Genomic DNA, 20,402 nt, shown 5'->3' with positions numbered 1-20,402 from the left:
ATGGTGTTGGTAAAACTGGACAGCTACATGCACAAGAATCAGACTGTAATCCTTTTTCATATCATCTACAAAAATAACCTCAAAATGAATCAAATACTTCAACATATGACCTGAAGCCAAAAAACTCATAGAAGAAAACATACACAGTATGCTCTTTGACAGCCTTAGCAACATGTTTTTGGATCTGTCTCCTCAAGTGAGGGAAACAAAAGCAAAATATACCAATGGGACTTCCAACTGAAAAGCTTTTCAACGACAAAGGAAACCATCCACAAAACAAAAAGGCAGCCTACTGAATGTGAGAAAGTATTTCCAAACCATATATCTGAAAAGGGGTTCATATCCAAAATGGACCAAGAACCACTCAACTCAACCTCCAAAAGACAAAAACCCAAGTAAAAAATTGGCAGAAGACCAAATATTTTCCCAAAGAAGACATACAGATGTCCAACAGACACATGAAAGAACGGTCAACATAACTTATCATCAGGGAAATGCACATCTAAACCACAATGAGATGACCACCTCACACCTGAAAGAATGGCTATAATCAAAAAGACAAAAAGTAACAAGTATTGGCGAGGATGTGGAGAAAAGGAAGCCCTCATGTACTTTCATTGGGAATGTTTCTTGGTACATCCACTATGATTATGGAAAACGGTATGGAGGGTCCTCAAGAAATTAAAAATAGAACTATATGATGCAGGAATTACACTTGGGGGTATCTTTCTGAAGGAAACAAAGCCACAAATTCAAAAAGATATATGCACCCCTAAGGTCATGGCAGCTTTATAGACAAGATGTGGAAGCCGCCAAAGTGTCCATTCACTGGTGAATAAAGAACACACACACACACACACTCACACACGCTATTCTCCGAAATAAGCAGAGCGTGGAGTTGCCTTTGGTCTTTGAAAAGCTAACCAGCACCACAGTAGTCCCAACAGTAGGTTCCCAGAATGAAGTGATTTGCAGGAGCCAGCATGCCTTCAGCCCTCAGCCCTCAGGCCTCATCCCCCACGTGGTATACCTTTCATAAGAGAGATTTATTTCCTGATTTCAGGGAGGTAGACAAGAGATGGAAAGTGTCTCTCTTGCGTGGGTCTTTCCTTAAGTAACATTAATTAAAGGAATATGTCAGTAAGACATATTTTGAAGTGACATGCCCTGTGCCCTAACAATACATACATACACACATACATACATAAAAAACAGAGAGACAGATAAAGTAGGGACAGAGAAAGGGAGAGACAAGACAGAAACACAGAAAGGAAGAAGGAGAGAGAGACAGAGAGAGGCACTGAGAAACAGAGAAAGAATGAACACAGGAGAAAGGGAATGAGTAGAAGTCACCAAATTCTCATCAATCAGTCTACATGTTAGAATCCAGTCCATTAGTGGGGATTACACAAGGATGTTTGACCAGGAAGCAAGAATGCCTGGAGCCATCGTGAGGGCAGCCCACCACCAGGGCCAAGATGAAACACTTGGACCTGAGTCTAAACATAAGAGGAGGACCTGGAATGTTGTATGCCAGAGGGGACAATGTCTTAATTTTATATAATTTCAACAATCCCATGGGGGGAACTTGGAAACAGGCAGAAAGGGGAGTGACTTCCCCTAGATCCCAGAGCAGAACCAGGCCTGTTTCAGTTATATTCTGTGCTATGCCAGCCCTTGATATTATCTTTCCTTTGCTATGTCTGTGCATGAGCTCCATGTGATACCAGCCCAAGGGCTTTACAGGCACTCTAGGTGTTTACAGGTCTATACACCGAATGGCTTACCTAGGAAGTTGATGGCAGAATGACCCCTCACATTGCACATGGGAGACTAGGGAGACCAAGAGGTATGTGACTTATCCCAGGCCACATCACTGGTGAGGGGGAGGAGCTGGGTCTGAACCCAGCTGTGCCCACAGAACTGGGGTCCTGGCTGAACCTAGGCCTCCCCCTGGCTGTAAGGTGGGCTGTGTTGTGTCACTGTGCTTGGAATTGACATGGGGTAGAGGGTGATCAGTCTATATCCCAGAGGTGGCCCTGGGGAGCTTTGTGTAAGAAGGAAGCCCAGGTAAGTGGACCTCAGGAAGTTACCTCACTTCCCTGGCAAGAAAGCCCAACAGAACTTGAAACTTGGGTAACCAGGAACCTGCATTCTAGAGAAGCCCCCTACCCAGATCCCTTGGTTAGAGACTCTCAGATGGATGTGTTCTGCTGTGTCCTAATATTTGGAACCCATTGCTTCAGGATAGGCTGCAGTGAGAGACTGTACCAACTCTGGAGAAGTTGGGTCAGTTTTCACCCAAGACGACTTTGGCTGTTTGCCAAGAGGAATGCAAAGGTAAAACAGGAAGGCTCAGGGCAGGTCAACACAGGCCAGGCCAACATGCTGATTCCCACCTCGGTAGCTTATGTCCCCAACCTGTTCTTTGTAGAAAGATATATGAAAATATCTGAAAGCAAAATGTTCTAAGTCTGGGCATAGTCATCTTAAGATTTAAATCATAGTTGGCAATCTTCTCCTTGATATAAAGAAGCAAATTTAAGATAGTGAAGTTGGATGGACAGGTCAGCCTCTTGAAGTTATCATAGAGTAGGATATGTAATTCTTTGAAGAATTAAAAACCAACTCTTTAAATATGAACATCCAGGGAAATAACTAACTTGAGCTTGCCTTGCTTTTAATTGTGAATCTTGCCTACAGTCATAAAGTAGGAGACATTTATTTCTCATATTAAGCGCAATTAAAACCTCCTTCACCTACACCCCTCCTCCCCAAAATAAAACACCTCGTAGGTATTTTCTTCCTTTCCTTGCCCAGCCATTGAAAGTAACTTAGAACATTAAAATGACTACCTGAGATTGGGAAGGAAAATGCTAATTGTAGACAAACTGGATAGTTCATCCACTCAGATCCGCTTTAAATAACACCAAAAAGCCCACAACATATTTACAAAAGTGTCTTTGTCCAGAATTGAGTCCATATTCTCCATAAGATTACCTATCAGGGCAAATCTAAATCTGAAGTCTTCTCCACAAATGTCAGTAAAAATCTTCAGCTTCCACTAAGTAGTGATTTTTGTTCCATCTGACAGAAACACAATTCAGAGCCTACTATTTTATATAAATGGATGATTTTGTATTACTCACTTTTACTGAACCATGACTAAAATTTTGGAAAAAAAGATGATATGTCTATTTGAATTTGAATGTATAATTATGTTTGTCTTTTATTAGGGGGGTGTGGAGTCCTCAATCAAGAACGTAGGAGAGGGCTTCCCTGGTGGTGCAGTGGTTGAGAGTCTGCCTGCCGATGCAGGGGACACGGGTTCGTGCCCCGGTCCAGGGGGATCCCACATGCCGCAGAGCGGCTGGGCCCGTGAGCCATGGCCGCTGATCCTGTGCATCTGGAGCCTGTGCTCTGCAACGGGAGAGGCCACAACAGTGAGATGCCCGTGTACCACAAAAACAAAAAAAAGTAGGAGAGTAGAAGGAAAATTATTTTTCCTTCTACACACATGCAACAGAATACCATTCAGAAATAGAAATAAACTGTCAACCTGGGCAAAAAGCATGGATGAATCTTACATGTATATTGCTAAGTGAAAAAATTCAGTCTATGGAGGCCGCACACTGTATGACTTGATTTATATGGCATTCTGGAAAAGGTAAAACAGATGGTAAACAGGTTATGGCAGGGGGGGTTGAAATATTCCATATGATACTTTAGTGTTAGATGCCTGTCACTATGCATTAGTCTAAAGCCATGTATTATTACAACATTCAATGCAGTTCCTACCAAAATTTCAAAGACATTGTTGATGAAACTAAACAATCCATCCTGATATTTGTGTGGAATCCCAAAGGATCCTAAACAGCCAAGAGGATCTTAAGAAAGAAGAACAGAACATGGAGAAAACACACTCCATGACTTTAAATCACATTGCAAAGCTACAGAATCCAAACACTGTAGAAATGGCACAAAAAGAGGCACATGGGCCAGAGGAATAGAATTGAGAGCCTGGGAAGAAACCCACAAATACATGATCAGTTAAATTATGACAAAGCTGCCAAGGACATACAACAGAAAAAAGCACAGTCCCCTCAATAAATTGCCTGGAAAACAGAATATCACAGTCCAAAAAAAGGATGCTGGACATCATCTGCACCACACACAAAACTAACTAAAACCCCCAATTTTCCACATCAAGCTCTTCCTTTGCTGGGTCCTTTGAAGGGGGAGATGGACCCACCAACAGTCAGCCACACACAGGAAGATTCTCCCCATGTTTTCCTTAGCATTTCCTCCACTATGGCACCTCCCAGCCGGTCCTGAGGAAACTGAGTGCCTCTCAATGTGGATGAAGCCCCACTTTGTCTGAAACCAAATCCCTGGAGGGTATTGAGGAGACGCAGCTCCTGGCCGCTGTGCACAGACCCAGGACTGTGGGCAGAGGAGGCAGGGCCTGCACTGGTAAAAGAGGGGCTTGTCACCCTCTGCTGGAAAACTGGGAAATTCAGGCTGTACCCACTCAAGTTTGGCGAAAGCCAAGTCCCCTGCTGGCCGTCCTGCTGAATCCAATAAAATTTGGAAATACAGACGGATGGAGGCAAATACCCTATGACTTCTCGAAAAAGTTATAGAACAGTTAGAAACCATATGCACTGAACTGAATGTAGACACAAACTTCACAGCTTACAACAAAGTCCCCTCAAGTTGTCCACAGACACATTTAAAATATAAAACTATAAACATTGTAGAAGAAAACATAAAAGGAAATCTTCATGGCCATGGAATTGGTCATGTAGATCATGAGCTTTGACATTAAACACAACACAAAGAGCCCTCACACAAAAGGGTAAAAAATTAATAACGTGTGTTTTATAAAATTAAAAATTTGTATTCAGTGAAATACCTTATTCTAAAAACCAAAAGACAAGCAACAACATGGGAAAAATATTTGCAAAGCATATCAGATAAAGAATTTGTACACACATTATACAAAGAACTATAAAACAAACAGCTGCATTAAAAATGGGTAAGGATCTGAACAGACACCTGGCCAAAGAAGATATACAGATAATAAATAAGTAGACAGAAATACAATCAACATCAAATACCATTAGGGAATTACAAATTAACACAATAAGACAGCACTACACACCTATGAGAACTGTTAACCTCCTCCTGAAATGACAATACTGATTACTGGAGTATGGGGAACAAAAGCAACTCTCCTTGCTGACAGAACACATACAGGGCCTCTTGAGATACTTTGGCAGGATTGTCCAAAGCCAAACAAGTCTCACACCCTGAGATCCATCCATCACACCTCCAGTATTCACAGAGTTCTTTTGAAAAATTATATCTAAACAAAACCAAGGATGGTACTAGGCACGGAAGCTATTCTCATAATGCCTAAACCTTACAAGAATCAGGATAACTTCAGAAGATGAATGCAAAGCAAATTGGGGTACATCCATGTGAAAGGTTGTAGAAGAGGACACCCCAAATCATAGAATTTCTAGAGACCCCTAAGATCTAAAAGAATTTTGACAAAGAAAATCAAAGAGTGAGGCTTACACTTCCCGATTTCAAATATTAGTACACAGCATCAGGAAATAAAATACACGCATGCTGGCATGAAGTTATACATAGAGATGAATAAAATTGAATGGAGATCCCAGAAATAAACCCATCTGTCTAACATGAAATAATTTTAGGCAACAGTCAACAGCATGAAATTGGGAGAAAATGATGTTTTCAACAAATGGTGCTAGTCAATTGGCATCCACATGCAGAGGAATGAAATTAGACCCTTACCTCATACAAAATACAATGAGGATCTCAAAATACATAAAAGACTTTAAGTAAAAAGTAAAATTTCACTCACTCAGCCCCTTGTATCCATGGGTTGCACAACCATGGATTAAACCAACTCCAAATCAGAAATACTAGAAAATTCAAAAAGTTTCAAAAAAAAAAAAAAAAGAAAACTTGAATTTGCCACAGTCTAGGAACTATTTACATAGCATACACATTGTGTTTATAATATTTATATAGCATTTATATTGTATTAGTTCTTAAAAGTAATCTACAGATAATTAAATGCATACAGGAAGAAGTGCTAGGTTATTTGCAAATTCTATACCATTTTATATAAAAGACTTGAACATCTTCAGGTTTTGATAATCGCTGGCTGCCCTGGAACAAATCCCTGATGGATTCCAAGGGATGGCAGTGTAAAATCTCCAAGAAAACATTAGGGTAAACCTTCATAACCTTGTAATTAGCAATGGTGTTTCTTAGATCTGACATCTAAGCGCAAGCAACACATGAAAAATAGTTTGAATTTCCTCAAAATAAGCCTGTGTGCTTCAAAAGAGGCAATTCAGAAAGTGAAAGAGGGCTCACAGAATGGAAGACAATAATTCCACACTATGTTATCTGGTGAGACTTTATCCATTGTATATCAAGAACTTTTACAAACTCATCAACAAAACAAACAACTCATTTTAAATATGGACGAAGGAATTAAATTGACCCTTCTCCACACAATATATGAAAAATGGTCAAGAAGGATGTAAAAAGATACAATGGAAATGCACATTAAAACCACAATGCAATAAGTCCTTTATACACTCTATGATGGTTTTAATAAAGAAAATTAACAATAGCAAATACTGGAAACAATGAGGAGACATTGGAACCTTTAATCATTACTGGTGGACATGGAAAAACATGAAACCTATATTTACCCTACAAACATACAACGACCATATGGTTCAAAGAATTCACACCTAGATAAATACCAAACCGAATGGAAAACAAGTGTTCAAATCTATTGATGCCAGCACTCTTCACAATAGTCAAATGTTAGAAACAATGCAAACGTCCACCAATGCTTAAAGAGATAAATAATATGGTGGTTGATTCATAACCCACCATATTATTCTGCCATGAAAAGAATCAAGTAAAATAATGCAGTCTCTGTGGAAAACAGTATGACAGTTCTCAAAAAAAATTCAACATAGAATTAATGTATGATCTACCAATTCCACAACAGGGTATTTACCCAAAAAATTGAATTCAAGAACTGGAAGAGATATGGGTATACCCATAGTTATAGCAGCATTAACTACAATCACAAAAGTCGGAAGTGCCCCAATTGTCTATCAATGGAAGAATGGCTAAAATAAATGTGGTATACACACAAAGGAGTGTCATTCAGCCTTAAACTCTCAGGAAACTCTGACATATGCTACAACATGTATAAACCTTGAAGCCATTATGTGAAGTAAAATAACTCTGTCACACACACACACAATGATATGATTGCACTTATACAACATAACCAGAGAAGTCAATTTCTTTTTTTTAATTAATTAATTAGTTTATTTTTGGCTGTGTTTGGTCTTTATTGATGCCTGCGGGCTTTTTCTGGTTGCAGCAAGTGGGGGCTACTCTTCATTGTGGTGCACAGGCTTCTCACTGCCGTGACTTCTCATCACAGAGCATGGGCTCCAGGCACGTGGGCTTCAGCAGTTGTGGCGTATGGGCTCAGTAGTTGTGGCTCACGGGCTCTAGAGCTCAGACTCAGTAGTTGTGGCACATAGGCCCAGCTGCTCCGCAGCATGTGGGGTCTTTCTGGACCAGGGCTCGAACCCGTGTTCCCTGCATTGGCAGGCAGATTCTTAACCACTCAGCCACCAGGGAAGCCCCAATGAAGTCAATTTCTAAGGCAGAATTTAGAATGTGGTTGCCAGGAGCTGAGGGAAATTAGTGGCTAATGGCCACAGAGCTTCACTGGTGAAAATGGAAGGTTTCTGAACACAGATGATGAAGATATTGGTGCACAAATGTGAGTATAGTTAATGCCACAGAACTGTGCACTTGCAATGGTTTAAATTATAAATGTTATGTACATTTCATCAAGATTTTAAAAAATGAATGAAGCACTGCTACCATACATAAAAGGCCAGCAAGATCCTACATATCCTGTGTACTTTCAATCCATCACGGTTGTAAACATGAGGGAAAGTATCAGTCACGGTTCCAGAAAAAATAACTGGATCAGAATGAAAAAAGTCACTTCCCTAGAGTTGGGGCAGCTGGTGAAACCTGAAGTGGTCCTGTGGATAGGATTGTAATGTGGAAACTATAATTTCCTCATTTAGAGGTTATGTGCTTGTTCCCTGGAAGAGTGTTTCTATTTTGTGTAAAACCTACTGGAGTTTTTTTTTTGTGAAGTTGCAAATGTGAGTACTTTGTACTGCTGTTGAAATTTTTCTATACATTTGAAATGACCGGAAAATAAATTACTTTTATAACAATAATGTCAATATAAGGACAGAAAAATAGAAACGATATCAAGTTTTGTTACAGAGGCCGAGCCCTATGCTTATCCTGTTGACTCAAAGTGATGATGCAGTTCCCTGTTGTATGAAATCACAGGTTTTTATGGGGCACTCTGGAGAGATATTAGTAGCCACTATGTCTTCACTGATGTGGATCACCTGGATGTGGTAGGAACAATGGGATTTCTAATTCCAGTTTTCCACATCAAGCCACCAAAAAACTGTTACAACTAATAAATGAATCTAGTAAAGTTGCAAAATACAAAATCAAGAGACAAAAACCATACACTAATATGTTCCTATACACTAATAATGAAACGTCAGAAAGAGAAATTAAGAAAACAACCCCATTTACAATAACATCAAAAGAACCAAATACCTAGGAATACATTTCACTCAAGTTGTGGAAGACCCACACACTGAAAATGTTGACATTCATGAAGAAATTGAAGGTGAAAATAAATGGAAAGATATCCTGTGCTCATGGATATAAAAAATTAGTAGTGGTGGGCTTCCCTGGTGGTGCAGTGGTTGAGAGTCCACCTGCCGATGCAGGGGACACGGGTTCGTGCCCCGGTCCGGGAAGATCCCACATGCCGCGGAGCAGCTGGGCCTGTAAGTCATGGCCACTGAGCCTGCATGTCCGGAGCCTGTGCTCCACAATGGGAGAGACCACAACAGTGAGAGGCCCGTGTACCGCAAAAAAAAAAAAAAATTAGTAGTGGTAAAATGTCCATTCTACCCAAAATATTATACACATTCAATGCAATTCCTGTGAAAATGGCATTTATCACAAAAACTGAACAATCTTGACTTCTCTATGGAAACTTAAAGAACCCTGAAGAGCCACGGGGACCCTGAGAAAGGATTGACTTTTCTATGGAATCTTAAAGAACCCTGAGAAAGGAGAGCAGCAGTGGTAGGAAACTCCCTCCCTAACTTAAACAATATTATGAAGCTACAGTAAACAAACAGGGTACAGCATAAAAATGGCACAAAAAGAGGCACACAGGCCAGAGGAATGGAAGAGAGCCCAGGAATAAACCCACATATCTGTGCTCAGTTAATTTATAACAAAGCTGCCAAGGACATACACCAGGGAAAGAACACTCTCCTCAATAAATTTCCTGGAAAACGGAACCTCACAAGCCATAAAAGGACACTGGACACCATCTGCACCACACACAAAACTAACTAAAACTCACAGCTTTCCAAGCCCTTCATTTGCTCGGTCTTCTGAAGATGGACTCCTGTCAGTCAGCCTTGCACAGAAGACTTCTCCCAAATTCTTTTTAAAGTTTTCCTCCCGCAGTGGAATCTCCCAGCTTGTTGTGAGGAAACCGAGCTCCTCTCAATGTGCATGCATTCCCAAGTTGTCTGGAAGCCAAATCCCTGACAAGTCCTGAGGAGACATAGCTCCTGTCATCTGTGTAGAGAGCCAAGTCTGTGGACAGAACAGTCAGGCACTGCACTGGTAAGAGATGCAGGCTTATTGCTCTCTGCAGGCAATGTGGGAAATGCTGGCCACACCCAATCATAATTCAGTGGAGGCCTATTTTCCTGCTGGCACTCCTGCTGAATTCACTACATTTTAGAAATTCAAATGGATGGAAGAAAATATCCCATGACTTCTCAAAAAAACAGTTATAGAACAATTAAAAAACATATGCAATGAAATAAATGTAGACACAAACTTTATAGCTTACAACAAAAATCACTCCAAACTGTCCATAAACAAATTTAAAATATGAAACCCTAAAAATTGTAGAAGAAAATTGTAGAAGAAAATCTATATGGCCATGGGTCTGGTGACATAGATCATGAGCTTTGACTTTTAACACACAACATGAAAATCCCACACACAAAAGGAAAAAAAATTAATAACATGTACTTTATCCAATAAAATATTTCTGCTCCATGAAATATCTTATTCAGAAAAAGGCAAGCAACAGAGGGGAAAAAATCTTTGCAAAATATAAAGAATTTTTACTCACATTACATACAGAAGTATATAACAGGTACATTAAAATTGACAAAGATTTTAAAAGACACCTGTCCAAAGAAGATATAAAGATAATAAATAAGTGGACAAAAATATGATCAATATCACATATCATTAGGGACTTATAAATTGAAAAAACAAGACAGCACTACACCCCTATTAGAACTGTTAACCTCCTCCAAAAATGACAATATCAATTACTGGAGGATGGGGAACCAGAGCTACTCTCATTGATGATGGAACTCAAATACACCTTCTTGAGATAGAGTTTGGCAGTATTTTCCAAAGTCAAAGAAGTCTTGCATCTTGAGGTCCATCCATCACAACTTCAGTATTCACACAACTGCTTTGAAAAACTCTATCCAAATGAAAACAAGGATGCCATTATGCATGGAAGCTCTAGTCATAATGTCAAAAAATTACAGGAATCAGGAGGTCTTCATGAGATGAATGCATAAGCAAATAGGGGTACATCCATGTGAAAGGGAGATGAATAGGACACCCCAGAATATGGAACTTCAAGAGACACCAAGGAGTTAAAATAATTTTCAAAAAGAAATCAAAATTGGAGGCTTACATTTCCAATTTCATATGTTAGTATATAACAGCAGTAAACAAAACACTGTGATACAAACATGAAGATTTACAAATAAGTGAATGGTAGTGAAAAGAGATCCCAGAAGTAAACCCATGCATCTATGATGAACAGATTTTAGAAAACAGTCAACAGCACTAAATTGGGAGAAAGTGGTGTTTTTAGCAAATGATGTTAGGCAATTAGCTATCCTCATGCAGAGGAATGACATTGGACCATTACTTTATACCACATACAAAAAGTATTTCAAAATACATAAAAGGTTTAAATGTAAAAAGTAAAATTTCACTCAGTCCTTTGTATCCACGTGACCACATCCATGGATTCAACAAACTCCAGATCACAAATATTAACAAAAATTTTCCAAAATTTTCAGAAGGAAAAACTTGAATTTTCCACTTGCCAGCAAATATTTACATAGCATTTACATTGTATATACAACATTTACATATCTTTTGTATTGTATTATTTCTTTTAAGTAACCCAGAGATATCTTAAAGTATACAGGAAGATGTGCCCAGGTTATGTGCAAATACTATGCCATTTTATATAAGGGACTTGATACTCTGCAAATTTTGGTGTCTGCAGGATGCTCTGGAACCAATTCCCCACGAATATCAAGAGACAACTGTGTAAACTCTCCAATAAAACATGAGAATAAACCTTCGTAACCGTGGATTTAGCAATGTTTTCTTTGATCTGACAGCAAAGCACAAGCAACAAGAAAAATAAATTGGATTTCCTCAAAATGAAAAGACTTTGTGCATCAAAAGATGCAATTCAGAAAGTGAAAAACAGCCCACAGAATGGAAGAAAATACTTCCAAAGTATATATCTGATGAGTCTTTATCAAGTATATCTCAAGAACTTTTACAACTTGTTAACCAAGAAAAACAATCCATTTTAAATATGAACAAATGACTGATGTAGACACTTCTCCACACAAGACATACAAATGGTCAACAAGCAGATTAAAAGATAGGATGAAAATGCAAATTACAACCACTATACCATAACTATTTCACACAGGCTAAAATGGTTATATTCAAGAAAATTAAAAATGACAAATGTTGGCAACTATGCAAAGAAATTGGAAATTTTAAACATTACTTGTGGAAATGGAAAAGGATGCAACATATATTTACAATACTAACATACAATTAACATATTGTTCTACAGCTCCACTTATAAGCTTCTCCCCACTTTACCTCACTACTACTTTTTCCTCATCTTTTCTCTAGGTGTCCCCTGGGTTTTCAGGAAACCAAATTCCTGTCAGTGTGGACACAGTCACACCTTGTCATGAAGCCGAAGCCCCATTTGGTCTTGAAGAACCAGACTCCTGTCAGCATGGATACAGACCTGTGTTGTGTTGAAGCCAAAAACCCAGAAAGTCCTAAGGAGACTGAGCTCCTGTCAGCATAGATGCTTACTTGCACCATCTGAATGGAAGCTGTAGTGGTGTCTGAGGAGACAGAACCCATTTCAGCTGCTGAGGAGCCAAGTCCGTGGGTGGAACGTGCATGCCCTGTGAGTCAGAGAGGTGGACTTGGCCTCTTTGTGGGCAGAGTTGGAAGTGTAGGCCCTGCCTATCTAACAGATCCCTGTAGACAGCACTCCCTTCTGGCAAAACTGCTGAATCAATTTCACTTAGGATTTTCAAACTAAAATGGAGACTATATCCCATAACATTTCTAACAATAGTTAAGGAATATTCCATTGGAAACAGTTTGGCCTAAAATGAACACAGACATAAACTTTACAACTTATGCCAAATTCCCTGACAATTATTCATAGGCCAATCTTAAATACAAAACTGTTCAAAATTATAGAAGAAAACATAGACAAAAAAATAAACATGAGCTTTGGTTTCATCACTTAAATCATGAGCTTTGATTCTTGATGGAAACAAGATGTCAGAGTAGGACGTGAGCTCACCTCTTCTTACAAAAACAACAAAGTTACAACTGTAAACACAAAAATGCTGGAACCTACAACAAAAGATACCCTACATCAAAAGACAAAGAAGAAGCTACAACGAGATAGTAGGAGGGGCACAACTGTGATAAAATCAAATCCCATACCCACTGGGAAGGTGACTAACAAACTGGGAAATAAATATACAACAGAAGTTCTCCCACAAGAGTGAAAGTTCTGAGCCCCACGTCAGGCTCCCCAGCTTGGGGTTCTGGCAATGGGAGGAAGAGGCCCCAGAGAATCTGGCTTTGAAGGCCAGTGGGGTTAAAATGCAGGGATTCCAGTGGACTGGGGGTAAAAGAGACTCCAGTACTGGAGGGTGTACACAAGGAATTGTGTGCACCAGAACCCAGGAAAAAAAAGCAGTGACCTCATAAGAGACTGAGCCAGACCTACCTGCTAGTATTGGAGGATCTCCTACAGAGACAGAGGTGATTAAGTCTCACTGCCAGGACAAAGACACAGCCAGCAATAATTCTGGGGACTATTCACTGGGGTGAGCCCTCCTGGAGGCTGCCATTTTCCCACCAAGACCTGGCCCCATCAAATAACTTGTAGGCTCCAGTGCCGGGATGTCTCAGGCCAAAACACCAACAGGGTGAGAACACAGCCACACTCATCAGCAGACAGGCTGCTTAAAGTCTTCCTGAGCACACAGCTGCCTGATAAACACACCTCCTGACATGGCCCTGCTCACCAGAAGTACAAGACCCAGCTCTACACAACAGTGAGCAGGAACCAGTCCCACCAACCAGGAAGCCTGCACAAGCCTCTTAGCCTCATCTACCAGGAGCAGACAGAAGAAGCAAGAATAACTAGAACCCTGCAGCCTGTGGAACAGAGATCACAAACACAGAAAGTTAGACAAAATAAGAGGGCAGAGAAATATGTCCCAGATGAAGCAACAAGATAAAACCCCAAAAGAACAACTAAGTGAAGTGGAGACAGGCAATCTAAATGAAAAAGAATTCAGAGTAATAATAGTAAAGATGATCCAAAATCTTGAAAAAATGGAGGCACAGACCAAGAAGATACAAGAAATGTTTAGCAAAGACCTAGATGAAATAAAAAACAAGCAAACAGAAATGAACAATACACTAATTGAAATGAAAAATACACTAGAAGGAATCAATATCAGAAAAACTGAGGCAGAAGAACAGATAAGGGAGCTGGAAGACAGAATGGTGGAAATCATTGCCATGGAACAGAATAAAGAAAAATGAATTAAAAAAATAAGGACAGTCTAAGAGATAGCTGGGAAAACATTAAATGTGCCAACATTCACATTATAGGGGTCCCATAAGGAGAAGGGAGAGAGAAGGACCTAAGAAAATATTTGAAGAGATAATAACTGAAAAATTCTCTAATGTGGGAAAAGACACAGTCACCCAAGTCCAGGAAGTGCAGAGAGTCCCAGGCAGGATAAATCCAAGGAGAAACACTCTGAGACACAGAGTAATCAAACTGACAAACATTAAAGACAAAGAAAAAAATATTAAAAGCAACAAGGGAAAAGCAACAAATAATATACACTGAATTCCCATAAGGTGATCAGCTCATTTCTCAACAAAAACCCTGCAGGACAGAAGGGAGTGGCAGGATATATTTTAAATGATGAAAGGGAAGAATCTACAACCAGGAATACTCAATCCAGCAAGGCTCTCATTCAGATTCAATAGAGAAATCAAAAGCTTTACATACAAGCAAAAGCTAAGAGAATTGAGCACCACCTGACCAGCTCTGGAACAAATGCTAAAGGAAATTCTCTAGGTGGAAAAGAAAAGGCCACAACTAGAAACAAGAAAATTATGAACAAAAAAACCCACTGGTAGGGGCAAACATACAATAAAGGTAGGAAATCATCCAAACACAAATATGATATCAAAACGAGCTCTTGTCAGAAGAGGGGAGCACAGATGCAGGATACTGGAAATACATTTGAAATTTAAAAAAAAAACAGCAACTTAAAACAATCTTCTTTATACATAGACTGCTATATCAAAAACTCATGGTAACTGCAAAAAGAAAATCTATAATAGATACACACCCAAAAAAGAAAAAGGAATCCCAAACACAACACTAAAGTTAGTCATCAAATCACAAGAGAACAAAAGAGGAAGGAAGAAAAAAGACCTCCAAAAACAAACCCCAAACAATTAAGAAAACAGCAACAGGAATATACATATCAATAATTATCTTAAATGTAAATGAATTAAATGCTCCAACCAAAAGGCATACACTGGCTGAATGGATACAAAAGAAGACCCATATATAGGCTGTCTATAAGAGAACCACTTCAGATATAGGTATACGCAGAGACTGATAGTGAGCAGATGGAAAAAGGTATTCCATGTAACTGTAAATCAAAAGAAACCTGGAGACAAAATTGACTTTAAAATAAAGAATGTTACAAGAGACAAAGAAGGACACAACATAATGATCAAGGGATCAATTCTAAAGGAAGTTATAACAATTGTAAATATATATGAACCCAACATAGGTGCACCTCAATATATAAAGCAAAAGCTAACAGCCATAAAAGGAGAAATAGACAGTAGCACAATAATAGTGGGGAATTTTAGCACCCCACTTCCATCAATAAACAGACCATCAAGAAAGAATATCAACAATGAAATACAGGCCTTAAATGACACATTAGACCAGATGGACTTAATTGATATTTATAGAGCATTTCATGCAAAAGCAGCAGAATACATATTCTTTTCCAGTGCACATGGAACATTATCCAGGACTGATCACATGCTGGGCCACAAACTGAACCTCAGTAAATTTAAGAAAATTCATATCATATCAAGCATATTTTCCAACCACAATGTTATGCGATTAGAAATCAACTACAAGAAAAAAATATAAAAAACACAAACATATGGAAGCTAAACAATATGCTACTAAACAACCAATGTATCACTGAAAAAATCAAAGAGGAAATGAAAAAATACCTAGAGACATGAAAACAAAAGTACAATGATCCAAAACCTATTGGATGCAGCAAATGCTCTAAGAGGGAAGTTTATAGCAGTATAAACTTTACCTCAGGAAACAAGAAAAATCTCAAATAAACAATCTAACCTTAAACCTAAAGCAACTAGAGAAATAGGAACAAACAAAATCTAAGTTAGTAGGAGAAAAGAAATAATAAATATCAGAGGAGGAATAAATGAAATAGAGACAAAGAAAACAATAGAAAAGGTCAATGAAACTAAAATCTCGTTCTTTAAAAAGATAAACAAAAATTATAAACCTTCAGCCAGACTCATCAAAAAAAAGAGGGAGAGGGCTCAAATCAATAAAATTAGAAACGAAAAAGATGTTACAATGGGCATCAACAAATACAAAGGATCATAAAAGACTACTACAAGAAACTATATGCCAATAAAATGGACAACTTGAAGAAAAAGATAAATTCCTAGAGAGGTACAATCTCCCAGGACTGAACCAAGAAGTAGAAAATATGAACAGACCAATCACAAGTACTGAAATTGAAAGTGTGATTAAATAAATCCCAACAGGGACTTCCCTGGTGTTCCAGTGGTTAAGACTCCACACTTCCCTGCAGGCGGCACAGGTTTGATCCCTTGTTGGGAAACTAAGATCCTGCATGTTGTGTGACATAGCCAAAAAACAGTAATAATAATAATAATAATAATAAGCCCAATAAATGAAAGTCCAGGGCCAGATGGCTTCACTGGGTAATTCTGTCAAACATTTAGAGAAGAATTAACACCTATCCTTCTGAAACTATTCCAAAAAAAAAAAAAAACACTGCTGAGGGTGGAACACTACCAAACTCATTCTATGAGGCCACCATCATCCTGATACCAAAACCAGACAAAGATATCAGAAAAAAAGGAAAATTAGAGGCCAATATCACTGATGAACATAGACATAAAAATCCTCAACAAAATACTAGCAAACTGAATCCAACAATACATGAAAAGGATCATACAGCATGATCAAGTGGAATTTATCCCAGGGAGACAGAGATTTTTCAATATCTGCAAATCAATCAGTGTGATACACCACGTCAACTAATTGAAGAATAAAAACCATACGATCATCTCAATAGATACAGGAAAAGCTTTGACAAAATTCATATCCATTTATGATAAAAACTCTCCAGAAAGTGGAAATAGAGGGAACCAACCTCAACAAAATAAAGGCCATATATGATAAAACTACAGCTAACATCATACTCAATGGTGAAAAGCTGAAAACATTTCCTCTAAGACAAGGGACAAGACAAGGATGTCCAGTCTCACCACTTGTATTCAACATAGTTTGGGAAGTCCTAGATACAGCAATCAGAGAAGAAAAAAACATAAAAGGGATTTTGGAAAAGAAAAAGTAAACCTGTCATTATTTGCAGATGATGTGATACTATACATAGAAAATCCGAAAGATGTTACCAGAAACATTCTTTGACATAAACTGCAGCAATATCTTTTTTGATGAAACTCCTAGAGTAATGAAAATAAAAGCAAAAATAAAAAAATGGGACCTAATTTAACTCAAAAGCTTTTGCACAGCAAAAGAAATCATAAACAAAATGAAAATACAACCCTCAGAATGGGAGAAAATGTTTTCAAATGAAGCTACTGACAAGGGTTTAATCTCCAAGATACACAAACAGCTCATGCATCTCTATGTAAAAAAAAAAAAAAAACAAAAAACAAAAAACCCAAACAACCCAATCAAAAAATGAGTAGAATCCCTAAAGAGACACTTCTCCAAAGAAGACGTACAGATAGCAAAAAAGCACAAGAAAATATGCTCAATGTCACTAATTTTCAAAGAAATGCAAATCAAAACTACAGTGAGTTATCACCTCACACTGATCAGAAGGGCCATCACCAAAAAGTCTGCAAACAATAAATGCTGGAGATGGTGTGGAGAAAAAGGAACCCTCCTACACTGTTGGTGGGAATTTAAATTGGTACAAACACTCTAGAGAACTGTATGGAAGTTCCTTTAAAAACTAAAAATAGAACTACCATATGATCCAGCAATCCCAGTCCTGTGCATATATCTGGAGAAAACCACACTTCAAAAAGATACATTCACCCCAATGTTCATTCTAGCACTATTTGCAATAGCCAAGACATGGAAGCAACCTAAAAGTCCACTGACAAAGGAATGCATAAAGAACACGTAGTACATATATACAATAGAATATTACTCAGCCATGAAAAATATCAAAATAATGCCATTTGCAGCAACATGGATGGACTTAGAGATGATCATACTAAGTGAAGCAAGTCAGACAGAGAAAGACAAATATCATATGATATCACTCATATGTGTAATGTAATTAAAAATAATACAAATGAACTTATTTACAAAAGAGAAACAGATTCACAGATATCAAAAACAAACTTATGGTTACCAAAGGGGAAATGTGGAGGGGAGGGATAAATCAGGAACTTGGGATGAATGTAGACACACTGCTATATGTAAGATAGATAACTGACAAAGATTTACTGTATAGCACAGGGAATTCAACTCAATATTCTGTGATAACCTATATGAGAAAATAATCTAAAAAATAATGAATATATGTATGTGTATAAATGAATCACATTGCTGTACACTTGAAACTAACACAACATTGTAAATCAACTATGCTCCAATAAAAGAAAAAGGAAAAGAATGAAGAATCTGTAGAAAAGAGAAAATCATGATTGGAAAGTAAATCACTTAAAGAAGCCAGTACACAGATTTAAAAAAAAAAGAAAGAAAAGAAAAAATTTATATGAAGTGATGATAACCACAATGAATAGCAAAAAGATGAACATGATGATGTAAAAGAGAACATGAAAATCATAAAACGTGGTGGAAGATACTATGAAAATATAGGGGGGTTTTTTCCTCCAGAATGTGTTTGATACTACACGACTACCAGTCTAAGGAATGTAGATATAGGAGTTAACATACTTGAAAAACAGGATAACATCAAATCAAAATCATACAATAGATTCACAAAAACCCCAAAGAAGAGAACACAAGGCTAATACAAATGAAAGTCATCAAACCATAAAAGGAAAAAAAGAAAAACAAAAGGAACAAAGAAGAAATACAAAATAAATGGGAAAACACTATCAATAATTACCTTAAATGTCAAAGGATTAGGTGTTCCTATCAAAAGACATAGAGTGGCAGATTGGATAGAGAAACAAGAGCATACAACATGCTGCCTTCAAGAGACCCACTTCAGCACAAAGGATACACATAGATTGAAAGTGAGGAGATGGAAAAAGATATTTCATACAAATGGAAATGAGAAGAAAGTAGAAGTCACAATACTCATATGAGACAATTTAGACTTTAAAACAAAGGCTAAAAAGAAAGATAAAGAAGGTCATTATAGAATGATAAAAGCATGCAAGAAGAGGATATTACATCTGTCAATATATATGCACCCAATATAGGAGCACCCAAATACATAAAAAAGTACTAACAGACATAAAGGGAGAAACTGACAATAATACAATAATAGTAGGAGAATTTAACTCCCCACCCTCATCAATGGACAGATCTTCAAGATGGAAGATCAATAAGGCAACGGAGATCCTAAATAATACAATAGAACAGTTATACTTAATTGGTATTTTCAGGACATTACATCCCCAAAAAACAGAATACACATCCTTTTTGAGTGTACAGGGAACATTCTCTAGAATTGACCACATACTAGGGCACAAAACAAGCCTCAACAAATTTAAGAGGATAGAAACTTCTTCAGACATCTTTTCTGACTGCAATGTCATGAAACTAGAAAACAACCATGAAAAAAGAAACAAGTAAAAAAATGATTACATGGAGACTAAACATGCTATTAAAAAAACAATGGATCAATGATGAAATCAAGAAGAAACTTAAAAATAAGCTTGAGAGAAATGACAGTGAAAACACAACCATAAAAAATCTATGGGATGCAGCAAAAGTAGTTCTTAGAGGGAGGCTCATAGCAACACAGGCTCTCTTCAAGAAACAAGAAATATATCAAATAAAAAGCCAAATCCACCACCTAAAATAGTTAGAAAAAGAAGAACAAACAAAGCCTAAAGTCAGCAGATGGAAGTAAAAAAATAAAGATCAGAGAGGAAATTAAATAGAGATCAAAAAGAAACAACAGAAAAAAATCAATAAAATCAAGAGCTTTCTTTGAAAGGGTAAAAAGTATTGACAAACCTCTGGCCAGGCTCACCAAGAAGACAAGAGGGAAGACCCAAATAAACAAAATAAGAAATGAAAGAGTATAAATCACAACTGATACCCCAGAAATACAAAACATAAGAGAATACTATCAACAATGGTATGCCAAAAAATTTGCAACCTAGAGAAATGGACAAGTTTCTAGAAACACACAACCCACCAAAATTGAATCAAGAAGAAATAGATAACTTCAATAGACCAATCACTAGAAATGAAATAGAATCTGAAAACAAAAAAA

This window comes from Globicephala melas, chromosome 4, assembly GCF_963455315.2.
Source record: "Globicephala melas chromosome 4, mGloMel1.2, whole genome shotgun sequence".
NCBI classification, from domain to species: domain Eukaryota; kingdom Metazoa; phylum Chordata; class Mammalia; order Artiodactyla; family Delphinidae; genus Globicephala; species Globicephala melas.
This window is presented reverse-complemented; position numbering follows the sequence as displayed.